Source organism: Vulpes vulpes, chromosome 2, assembly GCF_048418805.1.
Source record: "Vulpes vulpes isolate BD-2025 chromosome 2, VulVul3, whole genome shotgun sequence".
NCBI classification, from domain to species: Eukaryota; Metazoa; Chordata; class Mammalia; order Carnivora; family Canidae; genus Vulpes; species Vulpes vulpes.
The window spans coordinates 128,295,511-128,305,809 of NC_132781.1; the positions used below are offsets into that span (position 1 = coordinate 128,295,511).

The 10,299-nt window shown below is 39.1% G+C and overlaps 1 pseudogene; it reads left to right on the forward strand.

Moving 5' to 3' along the window:
- Positions 1 to 1,739: 1,739 nt before the first annotated feature.
- Positions 1,740 to 3,266, forward strand: LOC140596751 (elongation factor 1-alpha 1 pseudogene; annotated as a pseudogene).
- The last annotated feature ends 7,033 nt before the right edge of the window (positions 3,267 to 10,299 follow it).

A 10,299-nucleotide genomic window follows, 5' to 3' on the forward strand; every position in this document is an offset into this window, starting at 1 on the left:
ATTATTTAATCTCTAATAATTGTGCGTGTTATAAGATGAAGCATATTAAAAAAAAAAAAAGATGAAGCATATTATGAAGGTCTTTATTCCATATCAATATTAAATTGTTCCAATACCATTCATTGAAAAAATTCATCCTTTCCCAATGAATTGCTTTGGTGCTTTTCTTATACACCAAGTAACCATACATGCATGGTTCTATTTCTGGACTCATTGAACTATCTGTCCTTATGTCAATAGTAAAGTGTCTTAATTACTCTTTTAGATTGTTTGAGATTAATTCTTGACATCTAGTCCTTCAAAGCCATTCTTCTTTAAGATTGACTATCACAGACCTTTTACTTTTTTTCACATAATTTTTGAAATCAGCTATGAGTTTCAATTTTTAAAAATCTGCTAAGATTTTTACAGAATTGTCTTACCTTTATTGATCATGTTGGGGAAACTAGATGTCTTAACAATACCGAGTTTTCCAATTCCTGAAATAACATATATCTCTCTATTTAATTAGGTCTTCAACTTCTCTTAGCAATGTTTTATAGTTCTCAAAACCACAAATGTAGAAGTCTTGCCTATCTTTGAATTCATTCTGGAGTATCTAATGCAATTCTGTGCTCTTATAAATGTAGTTTTAACATTTTTATTTTCTAGTTGACTATTGCTAATATGCAAAAAATATATTTCCTATTGACCTTGTATCTAGATACCATTGCTAAATTCAACTTATTATTCTAGAAACAACTGTAGACTCAGCTGGATTTTCCAACCATCAAATCAAATCATTTGTGAATAAGATGAATTTTATTTCTTCTTTTCCAGTTGTATGTCTTCTATTTCCTTTTACTGTTTTATTGCACTAGCTAGGTTCTTTAGTACAACGTGAATAGAAGTGGTAAGAATAGATATCATTATCTTGCTCCCAACTTAGTGGAGAAGCATTCAATAGTTCACCATTAAAGTGATATTAACTGTTGTTACTATTGTTGTTTTGGGTGTGCTCCTTACCAAATTGATGAAGTTCCCTTCCTAGTTTTCCCCGAATGACATAAGCTCTCAATTTCTTTGATTCTTGTATTTGCATCCCTTCTTTCATGTAAAAAATACTGGGCTCCAATCATGTGAATATAACTCTTTTTTATGCTGTGATGTAGATGAAATGGCTTCAAAATTATGATCTCAATACTAAAGTTGCTACTAAGTAGGGTACAGGATTTTCCTTTTAAAAATATATGAAAAAAATTAAAAATTAAAATTAAAAATTAAGAAAAATAAAAAATATGTTATATTGCCTTAAGACTATACAGAGTCCTATCTTCTAAAGACAATTGAAATAATTTTTTCCTCCTTATGGTTGTATTGCCAATTTGATATACAGTTAGATTGAATTGTTTCATTTTACTTTCAATTTTGGAGGTTTTTTTTTCATATCTTCTGGAAAGAAAGACAGTTGTGCCTCTTCCTTTTCTATTTTTAATCTTCTAATTGTTTTCCACTGAGTGCTTGTGTAGGCTAAATTCTCATAGAGTTAATTTGTTGTAAAGATGGTGATCATTCTTGTCTGGTTCCTAAAGAGAGCAAGTGTATGTACAGTATTACCCTAGTGATATACTGCTTTAGAGGGGACTGTGTGGCTTTTCTTTCTTTCTTTTCTTTTCTTTTTTTTTTTTTTTTTTTTTTTGGCAACGGGTTTGCCGCCAGAACACAGGTGTCATGAAAACCACCACTAAACCAAAACCAAAATGGGAAAAGAAAAGACTCACATCAACATCGTCATTGAAAAACAAACAAACAAACAAACAAACACAGTCGTCATTGGACACGTAGATTCAGATAAGGCTACCACTACTGGCCATCTGATCTACAAATGTGGTGGCATCGACAGAAGAACTATTGAAAAATTTGAGAAGGAGGCTTCTGAGATGGGAAAGGCTCCTTCAAGTAGGCTGGGTCTTGGATAAACTTAAAGCTGAACATGAACGTGATATGACCATTGATATCTCCCTGTGGAAATTCGAGACCAGCAGGTATTATGTGACCATCACTGATGCCCCAGGACACAGAGACTTTATCAAAAACATGATTACAGGCACATCTCAGGCTGACTGTGCTGTCCTGATTGTTGCTGCTGGTGTTGGTGAACTGGAAGCAGGTATCTCCAAGAATGGGCAGACCTGTGAGCATGCCCTTCTGGCTTATACACTGGGTGTAAAACAACTAATTGTTGGTGTTAACAAAATGGATTCCACTGAACCACCCTACAGCCAGAAGAGATACGAGGAAATCGTTAAGGAAGTTAGCACCTACACTAAGAAAACTGGCTACAACCCTGACACAGTAGCATTTGTGCCAATTTCTGGTTGGAATGGTGACAACATGCTGGAGCCAAGTGCTAACATGCCTTGGCTCAAGGAATGGAAAATCCCCCGTAAAGTTGGGAGTGCCAGTGGAACCACACTGCTTGAAGCTCTGGTTTGCATTCGGCCACCAACTCATTCAACTGATAAGCCCTCATGTCTGCCTCTCCAGGATGTCTACAAAATTAGTGGTATTGGTACTGTCCCAGTGGGCCGAGTGGAGACTTGGGTACTTAAGCCTGGCATGGTGGTCACCTTTGCTCCAGTCAATGTTACAACTGAAGTAAAGTCCATTGAAATGCACCATGAAGCTTTGAGTGAGGCTCTTCCTGGGGACAATGTGGGCTTCAATGTCAAGAAGGTATCTGTCAAAGATGTTCGTCATGGCAACATGGCTGGTAACAGCAAAAATGATCCACCAATGGAAGCAGCTGGCTTCACGGCTCAGGTGATTATCCTGAACCATCCAGGCCAAATCAGTGCTGGATGTTCACCTATGCTGGATTGTCACACAGCTCACATTGCTTGCAAGTTTGCTGAGCTGAAGGAGAAGATAGATGGTCATTCTGGAAAAAAAGCTGGAAGATGGTCCCAAGTTCTTGAAATCTAAGGATGCTGCCATTGTTGATATGGTTCCTGGAAAACCTATGTGTGTTGAGAGCTTCTCTGACTCTCCTCCTCTGGGCCATTTTGCTATTCGTGACATGAGACAGACGGTCGCTGTGGGTGTCATCAAAGTGGTGGACAAGAAGGCAGCTGGAGCTGGCAAAGTCATCAAGTCTGCCCAGAAAGCTCAGAAGGCTAGATGAATATTATCCCCAATACCTGCCACCCCAGTCTGATTCAGTGGTGGAAGAACGGTCTCAGAACTGTTCGTGTCAATTGGCCATTTACATTTAATAGTAAAAGACTGGTTAACCATGACAATGCATCATAAAACCTTCAGAAGGAAAGGAGAATGTTTTGTGGACCATTTGTTTTGTGTGTGTGTGTGTGTGTGTGTGTGTGTGCATGTGTGGCAGTTTTAAATTATTAGTTTTTAAAATCAGTATTTTTATAAAGATTTTATTTATTTATTCATGAGAGACACAGAGTGAAAGAGAAGCAGAGATACAGGCAGAGGGAGAAGCAGGCTCCATGCAGGGAGCCCGATGTGGGAGTCGATCCTGGGACTCCAGGATCACGCCCCGGGCCAAAGGCAGGCGCTAAACCACTGAGCCACCCAGGGATCCCTAAAATCAGTACTTTTTTAATGGAAACAACTTGACCAAAAATCTGTCACAGAATTTTGAAACCCATTAAAACAAAAGTTTAATGAAAAAAAAAAAATAGAGGGGACTATGTGTATCTGTTAACAGTGCTCTCTCCTCCATATTTCTCTAAGAACAATCCTAAATCTGCCTTTCATTACCTCTTTTTCTGCTATAATCTTCTTTCCATTCTATCTACCTTTTGTGGCTGATAAATTGTTTTAATCACTTCTGTGGTTGTGTCACTTTTCTGTAGGTTCTGTGAAATGCAAACATCTTTGCTTGGCGTCACTACAAGAATTAATAAGACATAAATGTATTGGGATTGGGTTTTGGATAGAGTATAGATGTGATGCAAAAGCAGAGATAAGGGAAATCAGAGTCATACATAGTTCTGTGTAACAGGAGGCATCAGACAGCCAGTAGCATGAGCTGGAGAATAATAATCCAGAGTTAAGACTGTGAAGGTCAGAGAACAGAGAGGCCAGGTTGGGAATTGCAACTCCTGTTTGAGAGAGGACCTCTTTGAAGACTTGAAGTCGGGGATCCCTGGGTGGCGCAGCGGTTTGGCGCCTGCCTTTGGCCCAGGGCGCGATCCTGGAGACCCGGGATCGAATCCCACGTCGGGCTCCCGGTGCATGGGGCCTGCTTCTCCCTCTGCCTATGTCTCTGCCTTGTCTCTGCCTCTCTATCTCTCTCTCTGTATGACTATCATAAATCAATAATAAAAAAAAAATTGAAGACTTGAAGTCCTTTCCCATCGATATTAATGAAGCACAATGATCTGGTTCCAATTTACCTTTCTCATCTTCTTTCATACTATTACTCTTGATAGAGTTCATCAGACTTATCTTTTTGTACCATTTCTGTCCTTGGGATTTCAAATTAGGTTTGTTTTGCATCTGACACTTCAAGTTGGTCCTCTGCAACCATACCAAATACCTCTGGCCACAGACACCGAGATCTCTACAAGACTCCTCCACAACACAAGAGATTTGACTGTATTCTTTGCTCCAACTATTCCCTCTGTTCAGTGAGCATTTCTTGATCCCCACTCCTAGAAGTAATCTCTGGCTCCTCCAAATTTACACATAACTTTATCTGTGCTTCTCTTACGATACCTCAATTCCTACCTTCCACTATAGTTATTAAAGTACAGACTTATCTTATGAATAAACATCCTTAAGTGACTCAGACTGATCCATCTTTGGATCCCAATAACTTCTAGACTGATGTCCTGATCCGTGGTAATAAGTAGTCAGGAATGAGTGTGGTCTGATCATTAGAGAAAACACTTGGCTCGGTCTTTCTTTTGCTGTCCTTTTATTAATAGAACCTAAGGTTGTACTTGCCTTTTCTTACTATTAAGTAACATACGCTTAAAATCAACAAAACCCTTTGCTTTGGGGTACCTGGCTGGCTCAGTCAGTGGAGCATGTGACTCTTGATCTCGCGGTTGTGGGTTCGAGCCCCATGTTGGGTGTGAAGATTACTTAAAAACAAATTCTTAAAAAAACACAAACCTTTGCTTTTTTAAAGAAGTTTCTTTCCTATGCTAGGTCTCCTTCGACTTCTATTTGTGAGGCTGATCTTTTAAGCTTAAGTAAACTTACTAATCTAGAACAAATTTTATCTTTTGAGAGTCTATCATGTAGTCTGTGGAGATCTTGATTCTATCATCCAATCTGTAATTGATCCCTCCCGCTTTTAGTCATCTATTTGGTAAGCATCTCTTCTAGGTCTTCATGAAGGTAGATAATAAAAATTTGACTAGTTCATGAATCTTGATAAAACTACCAAAAAACACAAACCCGTCCAAGCCAACACAGGTTGATTAATCAGAGGTGTTTGACCACTGTTATTAAATTAGCTAAGAATCTTTTTTTTAAAGGTTTTTAAAATTTATTTATTCATGAGAGACACAGAGAGAGAGAGAGGGAGAAGCAGGCTCCATGCAGGAATGCCCAATGGGGGACTCCATCCCTGGTCTCCAGGATCAGGCCCTGGGCCAAAGGCGGAGCTAAACCCCTGAGCCACCCAGGCTGCCCAAATTAGCTGAGAATCTAACTCACACAATCCATTGTATTATTTTCCACACCACATTTCCTGGACTCATTCAGAAGAATATCATGATTGTCTTTGTCACATGTCTCATTAAACCAAGAAATAGCTATCAACAGCTTCCTCCTCTTCTACCAATCTCCTTCAAAGAAGAAAATGAATGAGTTTACTTTGGCATGCCATGCTCCTGATGAACCCAAGCTGGCGCCTACTGCCATATAAAAGGATTCTGATTTGTTTAACAAAGCCAACCATTCACACTCCTTTGGCTCTCCCAGTGTCCAAAGGAAGGTGTTACTCCTACAGGAACAAGAGAACTTGGTGATTCACTCCCAGGAGAGAGGTTACTCCTCTTGACAGCTAATCACAACCTGGCAGCAGGAAAGTAAAGTAAATCAAACTGACATAACTTAGCTTCCTAGACTGCCCAGTGCTGAAAAATTCAGGGAGAAGGGTAGCATCTCACGCCTATTGTTTCTCAGCACCCATACATAGTTCCCAGATCTTCATAACACAAGACCAACCTTTAAAGAACGTTCACTATCTAATCATCAGTTCTTAATGAGAAAAAGTTCACTATCAATTGTATAATATTCATTCCTAAGGGTGTTCCTAAAATACAGGTCTTTGTGGCATAGTTTTGATAATACTTTTCTCTGCCAGGAATTATTTTGGTCAATGGTATCCAATAAATACCTGAATTTGTTTCTTGCCTTACCTAAATCCACTAGTTTTTGGGGTCAGGGGGTGTTAAATTTCAATTTGGAAATAGATTTTATCTGTTCTGATTAAACAGGTAAAATTTGAAAACATAATTATAACAGATTTGAGTATTCCCTAGCTCTCAGCTCTCCTTCCAGGCAGACTTCACAATTTTATTAATTAGTTTGTACATGTACATATTGGAGGAATCTTTTTATTCAGGGCACTATTATACACTCCAATAAATTCCTAGAAACTCTGGGTTAAATTGGATCCTGTCCTTACCATCTGAACTACCTATAATGAAATTAATGACAGTTTTGGGTGGGCACGAAAAAGGAACAAAAATAAAGTTTGTGAGTAAAACTGAGTTTCTGTTAGAAGGATTTCCAATATAAAATGGCATTTAACTAGCAGATCCTGGGATAAGATTTTTCAACTTCCAAACAAAATACCTAAGAAGAAAGAAGATAAATACCAAGATCAAAATAAAAAAAACTGATAATTAACCTATGGGGAGAAGCAAGGAGAGAACTCCACTAAGTGTAAGTCAGATTGAAACTGGAAAAGTTTAATCAATTGCTCCCTTCTATGTCACTGGGGAAAACAGCAGCACTCATGGGTCAGACAGAGGTCAGGTAGTAGTAAAGCCCTTTCTCTTGTCCTGAATGAAGAAATAAAAGATGGTAGCAATGAGAAACCTTACACACCCAAAATTCCTCCACATGGTTAGAGGAAACCAGCATCTTCTCTCCTAGTCCTCTCTTCTTTCGCTTTTTAAAAACATTCAAATTAAATAAATAAATAAATAAATACATAAATAAATAAATAAAATAAAATAAAAACATTCAAATTCCATGATACAAACTAGGCAGGAGCTGGGTAATACTGGAAGTGTCATAGTCTCCTGTGTAAACACTGTAGAGACAACAAAATAGGAAGAGCTGTGAAAAATGGAAGTTCTGGCGATTGTAATCCTTCACAGAGCCCACCAGTCAGAGGGTGCTAGAGACTGTGGGAGCAGGAGAAGTTACCATTTCAGGCCAGGGGAATCTCACTGGATGAAAGCTTGCAAGAGGCTGGGAATGGGCTAGGAGTTGCCCAGCAGGTCAGCTACAGATCTGAGAAGGGAACAGGCAAGCTGAAACCCAAGGGCAGCAGTGTGCTGGTGAATAGACTGCCTATCTCACAAAGGCCACCAACCCCCTCCTCCATTTTGTAAGTATTTGCCAATTTCCATGGTGGATCTCAGCTGTCAACCAAACCGCAAGCTAGGAAGAGAAGCACACAGCCCTGAGTTGGAATAAGATGGATCCATCACATTACATTCTCTGACAAACACTAGATGTGGATGGATTTCTCATCATTCTAGAATGAGGAAAGAGGAACCTGTGAGAAAAATGCTTCAGGGCACAGGAAGGAGAAGAATGGTAATAATAGCCAGCTGGACTGAGCGTAGATTACGCTAAGTATTTTATACTTTACAAGATACGTCTCATTTAATCTTCATAGCAACTCTATGCAGTAGGAGGTATTTTGTGAGATAAGGTAATATTTGCCCTGTTCTGGCAGCTATTAAGTGGCAGACTTGGTCTTTGGACTGCTGAACTGCAAAACCTATACACTTGAACCCTAAGCTAAGCATAAACTAAACCTGCAATAAATGTCCTGATTTCCTGACTCATTATGATAAACCATTCATCTTCCTTATAAATTATTGTTGTTTTCACTTCTTTCTCTTTTGAATTAATGAGAGATTTATGTCCAGGACCTTTCAATTGCTCTCTCTTAATTTATGACAAGTGGCCTCTGAGGGGAGAATTTTTTTGTGTGGATGAAATGGGGTGTGGAGATGTAGGTGTGGTGGGAAATATGCAGAGAACAAGCAAACAGGGTGCCAGAAGGCAACAGATAGAGAGTAGAGGCTGGAACGGATATTCCCAAACAAAAGCAGCCAGTTATCTATCAATATTTCAGTATTCTCTCCTAAATTCAGGCCAGACTTTTTCTTTGGTATCTGTCATCAGTGTTAACAGCCATATGGATTAGTCATCTCACACTGTAGTTTCATGGTGGCTTGATGTGTACAATGACCTTTATCCCATAACAACTACCTCCTCCCATAGGCACACCTGGGGATCTTTGCACATCTATGTGCTCCACCTCTGATATACTGAATTCTGGTAAATTGCTCACTGATCACAACCTTCTGCCTCTCCCACATCTTACTCCTTCACTTGACCTTTGACCAGCCAAGTCCCCAGGGACCGCCTCCTGTGTTTCCCACTAACTTTCCTGGCCTTCTGTTTTCTCTCCTTTTTTAACTCAGCCTAGACCCCAGGTTGTATCAGCTCAATCATTGTGTCATCGATGATCTCAGCACCTTTGCCCCTTTGCCTCCCATCATCATATTCATCCATCCCTCTTCTCAGCCCTTGAATGCAAGTTACTAAGAACATCATGCAATAAAATGATCTAACCTCAGCTTATCCTTCCTCACAATGCCAAAGTCCGTCAGTAAACGCTTTGTACTATGTTTCTCCTATTCCTCACAGAAACTATTTCAAACTTTTACCACTTTCCTTGATTCCCTTGCCCTACAAACGACTCTTTAACCTCAGAAGACCTTGACTTCGTTTCCCATTTAGTAGGAACTTCAGTAGCTCTCTTTTGAAGACTCCACATTCCCGAGTCTGAAAACTCTAGGGAATTTCACAGCCAGGTCTGCCTTCCACACTCAGGAAGAGATGGTTCTGGACCTTGATCGGAACCCACTTCTTTCTTGTTGGCACACATATTATTTACATTAAATCCCACTGCTGCCAGATCTCCTGATGATCCTGCAGGAGCTGTGTGGAATATTTAAGAGAGGGCAACTGCCCTCACATAGTACTAATCTCTTCAAAGCCTTCTCACTCTTAGGTTCTCAAAGTTACAGACCTGGAGCAGAAAAAATAGAAAAATTTCCATAAGCTAAAATCTCTTTGAGTCAGCCTTGATCAAATCGAATTCCAGATTGTACCAGAGGAGCCATATGTTTCAATAATAGGAATCTTGGGCAGATGAGATGTTGACAGGGACATTTTAAGGTTTCAAAACTCTGAGCAGGCCATTGCAGCTTGATACAGAGATAAAGATCAAAGACGGACTCCATTAACCAATCAGATGTGTTGAGGACACTAAAAAATGTAAACATTAGCCAACTTGGGGTGAAGATCCCTCCTTGACAGATTATGTTTCTTATCATGATGAAATTGATTCCTGGCTAGTGTGCATTTAAGAAGTTCAACAGTTACATTTTTATTTTTAACTATAATGGTTTATTGTTATATTACCCTTAATTTTGAGACAATAATGCTTGTTTTACTTGTTTGTTTTGAGAAATTTTATTTCCTCATTGTTACAGGAAGTTCAATTTTAATTTCGTCATCAACATTGTAACTGATCTATTGTAATTAATTCAAACAAGCATAAAAGAATTGTCAGATCCTCTTGGAGTTAGGAAAAATAGACCTATTTTCTTCTTTTCATGGCTCTGGTTGTAAAATAAGCTGTGATTATACCAGAATATTTTATTTCAGTATTTATGGTGAAAAAACACCGATCTACACAAAAGTAAAGTGAACAGAGGATCCCTGGGTGGCTCAGCGGTTTAGCACCTGCCTTCAGCCTGGGCGTGATCCTAGAGTCCCAGGATCAAGTCCCACATTGGGTTCCCTGCATGGAGTCTACTTCTGTCTCTCTGCCTGTGTCTCTGCCTCTCTCTCTCTCTCTCTCTCTCTCTCTCTCTGTCTGTATCTCTCATGAATAAATAAATAAAATATTTTTTTAAAAAAAGTAAAGTGAACAATAAAATGAACTTTCATGTGCATCATCCAGCAGATCATGAAGTTGTCACATTTGTAGAAATGCTTTTAAAAGCCAGTGCAAGA